We start from the raw sequence: 6,565 nt of genomic DNA, 5'->3' as shown, positions 1-6,565 counted from the left end.
GTTGTTGAGTCATTTCAGGCATATCCAACTCTTTGTGGCCCTATTTGGAGTTTTCTATAGATACTGGAGTGCTTTGCCTTTTCCTTCTCTAGCACATTTTACAGATTAGGAAACTGAGGAAAACAGGGTTAGACGGCTTGCTCAGGGGTACACATAATAAGTATCTAAGGCTGTATTTGAGTTCAGGTCTTTCTGATACCAATCCTGGTGCTCTATCCATTATTCAACCTTGCTGCCTCAACTTCCAATAAATACTTTGAATTATTTGGTGGTACTTAATGGTCATGCTTCTCTCTTTTCTTGATACCAAAGGGCAATGTACATGGGGTACTGATAACATTTAATCATGACCTCTTTCCTATTGATGAGCCTGTCTGGCTTGCTACCATGAAACACTTTCCCAAACATTTATTCCATGTATTCTACCCTTCTTGAGAACTCAAGAGGATCTATAATTCCATAAATTTAAGAACTTTCTCCAACAACCCATCCATATCTGCCCATTTTATGGTATTCCTTCCTATGTCTTCCCATATGTTTTCCACAGGTATTTAATATTAATCTAATATGCAGGCACCCTTCTTTATTCTTTTTTTAACCATTGTTGGGTTACCAGTGGAGCACTTTGTCTACCCATCTTCATAAATTTTTGCCATGTGACCAATCTATCTTCTTCTGACTCTCAATCCACTGAATCACCTAGCTGCTCTTTTAAAGTTCTTTACATTCTTAAATTGGGGACATGATTTTTTCCTATTTTTTTTTTACTTTACATTTTTTCCAGATGACGTTTAGATATAATTTTAACAAACATCTTCTGACATTTTGGATTCCATACTCTTTCCCTCCTTCTTTCCTCTCTCTTCTTCCCAAGATGGCAGGTAATATGATAGTTTATAAATGTGCTATGATGCAATACATATGTTTATGTTCATCTTGTGATATTGCTTACACTAGAGAAAAATTCCTGGAGGAAATATAGTGAAGAATCATATGCTTCAATCTGCATTCAGATTCCATCAGTTCCTTCTATGTTGATGGATAGACTTTTTCATCATGATTTGCAATTCTTTTTTTAAAAACATGGATTAAAGTAATTTAGTACCTTGATTTTTTGAGAATGAGAACTTAATGGCAGTTTTTGAGATGATTATCATATTTGGAAAATCACAAAGTGAAAGTTAGGTATCATTAACCTAAAAGATATGCAAGTTAAGTTTGTTGTTCTTATTGAATGAGGTAGCACTGACAGAATATTAGGGAAGAGAAATAACCAGAGTAATCTAGCAAATTAGGAAACATTAACAGATAACAAGCAAGATAATCTTAATAGTGGATTAAAATGCAAATTTTAAGATTGGTACCCTTTTCATTCAACCTCTACAGCATCTTTCATATCTGATCCCTTCTCATTATCACTACTTTGGTCAAGGTTCTCCTCAGCTCTTTCCTAGGATACAACACCCTACTCATTGGTTTTCCTATCTCAAGTCTCTTACTACTCCAGACCATTCTGCATATTACTTCCAAGGTAAATTTCCTTAAACCCAGACCTGATCACATAACTCTCTCCATAACTACTCAATCAACACCAGTGGCTTCATATTGTCTAGAGGAATAAATGTAAAATCCTCTGTTCAGCTATTAAAATCCTTAACAACCTTGCCTCAATCCATCTTTCCAGATTCATGGGACATTATTTTCCCTCCCACATTCTGGGATTCAGCCAAATTGACTTTCTCTTTGTTCTTTTAACACTGCACTCTATCTTCCATCTCTGATTTTCCACTGGCCATCCCTTATGACTGGAATGTACTTCCTCCTTGATTCCACATTATGAAGTCCTTTTCTTCCTCTAAGAAACAATTCATCTACATGAAGCCTTTCCTTATTCCTACCTGTCCCCCAAATCCATAATTGCTAGTTCTCTCCATCCCTCATTTTGCATATATTTGTATTTATTCACAATTTATGATACATATTTAAATGTAATCTTATGTCTCCCTCTTTAGAATGTAAGTTCCATAAGAAAGTTCATTCTTTGGTCTTGTATCCTCTGGTCCTAGAAAAAAGTTAGGCATTTAATAAATATTTGGAGATGAATTGATTTATTGGCAGGAATTTCCTCACTTAAAGTTCCATACACTAATAACATCAAAAACCTTATTTTTTAAAAGTGAATAAATATAAATAGGACAAATAAGAGGAAAGAAATTTATGTTTCTTTTGGTCACAGATGAAAAGTCAGCAATCCACTAATATAATGCTTAAATATACCAACTTTAATAACACAAAAATATACTTTTTGTAAAGGGAAATCATGTCTGCCTGACTAAAATAAAAAATATACCAGGATATAAGAATGAGAGGCATAAAGTTCTTTGGGAGGTTAAAGGTGACCATGATCATTTTGAGGATTAGGAGGAAAAGATTCAGAGAAAGCTTGGATGAAGGCTATAAGTTCTTATATGTGTATCATGAGAGGAAAATTAGTACAGTGGGTGACATGCTGGCCCTAAAATCAGAAAGATCTGAATTCAAATACAGCTCAGATACTAAATAGCTATGCAATCCTGGGCTCTTAATCTCTGCCTCAAAATGGGAATAATATCAGCACCTGCATCACAGGAAAATAAAATGGGAAAATAAAATGAGATCATATCTGTAAAACACCTGGCACATAGTAGGCTCTATATAAATACTTATTCTCCTTGATCTTTCAGCTTTTTATGCTGTAAGACTCTATGAAATCAGGAATGAAAGCAATAAACATTACAATAAATGAAGATACTTTTAATTTGCTAAGGAAAGAAAAGGTAGGATAGTATTAGGTGGATGAGAAATTCTAGATATATACAGATAGGGAGAAAGCATAGTGAAGATTATGAATAGGTGAGGAGTGAGAAAAGAAAATGATGTTAGGGAATGAGTGTGGTGTGAGACATAGGTTGAACCCTAGGTGCAAATATTTCACTTAATATTTATAAAACTTAAAGATATATTAGCAGGGATTCCTTTCAATATATTGCCTTACAAAGGTAAGCCCAATGATAAATGTCTCACAAGGATGTGAATCATTGGAAAGTAGGACCTCAGATGTTGAAAAGAGTTTTTGAAAAGGGTTAAGGACTATTTCAACTTGCTAATAGCTTAAGAAGAACCAACATGGTGTAAGAACAGTGAAGGGAAAACATATGACCAAAAGACACAGGCTCAGAAGACATTGTTAAGTAGCCTAGAAGTTGCATGTTTATATTACATTTAAAACTACTTCCCAGGAAGCCCTACAAGAGGTCCAGTGCCTTACAGTTGTTGACTTTTCCCCATCAATTTAAAGGAATAATTTCTTAGAGCCTTTGAATATTCTTGAGTCAGTTAAATAGATGAAGACACAACACGGTTTGTTGTTGTTGTGACTAGCAACATTGAGAGTTATTGATATTTGTTCTAAACAAAGAATAAATTATTAAAAGTAAGAAACAAAAGATCTAGCCTCTCAATGGTTACAAAATGCATATGACCACCCTGCTGATGTAACCCAAGTGATGTAGAATTATGATCTGTGTAAGTGAAGAGATGTAAGATCTTTTACTTAGGTACTTAGAAAAAGCCACAAAGACATAGTGTTTTCTGTTCCAGTCACAAGTAAAGAAAACCGCTCTTAAATAAGAACTTAGTGCAGACCTTTCCCTTCTTCCCTCTAAGGATAAATATGTTTTTAAAAATGGTTTTGCCTCTGAAAATGAATCAAAATAATTTTTCTATGAGCTGTAATTTAACTCTATTGAAAGAATGAAAATATAATAATTAAATGAGAATTCCAATAAGATGTATAAGAAGATGCCAGCAGTTAGATTCAATATCATCAATGTGATTCAATGGATATCAGAATTCTAAACTGAATATACATATGTTATATATACAGATTATATATAGTATATGTGTTACATATATACAAATAAACATATACTATATATACAGATAAAGACAGAGATTTTAATAGCTATATCTGAATGATACAGAATATGCATACAAGCATCAATTTTGGATGCTGACATACATTTAATGAACCCACAGAATTCTACTGACTACATATATAATTAAGGAAACACAAAATATATAAACCAATTTCTAGAATCTTCAGTCCAGCTATTGTCTGACAAGATGATATGAAGATAACAAAACCAAGTAGAAAAGGTGAGCATTTGACTCCTCATAAATAGAATTAGGACTTGACTGAAGGTTAGATTTTCTTCCTCTTTCTCTTTGAGATTTCTTTATTGGATTTTCTCTAACATGTCTGTCTGCAAGCTTTGAGGAGTTGTCACTGTGCCGAGCCAAACACCCCCCGAATACATAAAAAGGGAATTGATGTATGTGGAGACTGGAGTATGAACACATGTCACTAGGCATGCACACATATAGTGCCCATATGCAAGGGCACCGAGAGTTTCCCCTTTGAGAGGGCATATTTTCCAGCTCATAGAGTTCCTCTTTGAAGGGCACGTTCATTGCCAGCACTTGGAATGCAGTGCTTGGAAGAGCCTCAGAGTGGAGCTCAACCACAGCCTACCAGTTCTCCCCTACAGTAGGGCTAGCACCTTGGTGCAAGGTCACACATTCATTCCCTCCCTCTGTTTTCCTCGTCCTCCTTTATCCACCTGGGAATTCAACAATACAATCTTGAGTAGAGTCTTCAGACTATATAGCATTAGTTTATTGAACAACTGCACCTGCTTTTAAATTTTAATGATGCATTTTTAATATGATAAATGTAGTATACTCGAATGGTTTTATAGACAGGTCGAATAAACTCGGATTTTTGTTACTCTTCAAATATGACTTTCCAAAGAATTGCTTGATAATTGTATGGCTTATGTCGCCAGAGATGTGTCTGGGAGCTCGTAAATGACCCCGGTTCTGTACCAATGAATAAAATTTCCAGGTTTCTGCTAGTCGATGTTCTAAGTGTTTTATAAATTGAATCACTTGTTACTTAAGATTTTACCTAATTTAAAAAATCTTTTCTATGGGGTACACTTTTATTACCAGAGTTGTGAAATGCCAGAAACTTTAGCTACAGGACACTAAAAAGAGGAGGCAAGTGGTTGCTATGGTAACTGCTCAAGACTCCATTGTCTGTAGTTTAGTTGAGACTGAATTCTACCCTGTTTAATGCAGTAAGTTCATGGTTAAAAGAAGAAATCGTCTGGAAGTCAGATTACTTTATAATTTGGTGATCTCCTCAATGGATATTCAAGACATCGTTCATCTTAAAAATCTACAGTGAATTGTCAATGGCCCAAAAGAAAAGTTGTGAGGAAACTGAGGCAGTGGTAAAAACTCCACAGTGTAAATTGTAGTTTTGAGGCAATTACCTAGCTAATTCGGGGTATATGTTTTTAAAAATTTGCCTCAGTTCAGTAGATATGTGTGTGTGTGTGTGTGTGTGTGTGTGTGTGTGTGTGTGTGTGTGTGAGAGTGAGGCAAACAGGAGGAAAGAGAAGGGGATATGTGTTTTGGTTTGAATTAGCACAATGTTTAACTCAATCCTCCATTTCAGTGTCTGTGTGTAAACACTGCCTTTGAACAACTTAATTACTTTTTTTTAATGCCACTTCTTTGTAAATATAAAAAAAAAAACCCAGCAGGGAATCCATGCTTTCCTACCTTTTGGTGAAGTTTGTGTTTTATATTTCCTGTGTAAGTTATATTACTTCTTTGTTCTTTTTAAAGTTTTCCTTTTCCTTTTGATATCCATTGCTACTACTTTTTTTTTCAATGTTACTCTAGCTGAGTGTTGCATATTGTTTAAAAATACATAAGGGGCTAAGTAGCTTAAAACTGAAACAATCTTAAAATAGTCTTCATTAAAAGGGAATCATAACAAGGGATCCAAATGCATTCATGTTTTGGTTTTTTAGGGGGGGAGAGAGAGAAGAGCAATCAACAAACAGAGTGATTGAAGTTGTGCATTAAATTTATTAAAACTATTCTTTTAAAAGAAAAAAGCTCACCATTGCCCTGCCTCTCTTAACAGATGATTAATCCTATTTAGCTATAAGAAGTCTATTCTTGGCATATATATATATATATATATATATATTATGTGTGTGTGTACATATATATGTATATATTTCTTTTCAATCTGTGTTTTATGTTTTTGTGTTCAATCATGTAAACTGAAACTCTTACATCCTACACATGTGTTTAGCTAAAAATTATGTAAAATGCATTTGCACAAACACAGTAACTTTGACAAAACTTGTATTGTGTTATTAACTTGGGTAAAGATTATGAGAGAAAGGAGAGAGAGAGAGAGAGAGAGAGAGAGAGAGAGAGAGAGAGAGAGAGAGAGAGAGAGAGAGAGAGAGAATGAACTAGAACAATAAAAACAATGTCTGACCATTTGTGGTGTAGAAAAGGGTTCAAGTTCATCTGTTCTCACTTCTCTCACTTCATTGCAGGATTTGGATGGCTGCTCAATATGCACAAAACCCTGAAGTTAATTTAATAAATTGCATTAGCCACAACACTGGAAGGTATCAGGAAATTAGACAGGAGC

Source organism: Monodelphis domestica, chromosome 8, assembly GCF_027887165.1.
Source record: "Monodelphis domestica isolate mMonDom1 chromosome 8, mMonDom1.pri, whole genome shotgun sequence".
In the NCBI taxonomy this organism is placed as follows: Eukaryota; Metazoa; Chordata; class Mammalia; order Didelphimorphia; family Didelphidae; genus Monodelphis; species Monodelphis domestica.
The sequence above is the reverse complement of the archived record's forward strand: the minus strand, read 5'-3'. Positions refer to the sequence as shown.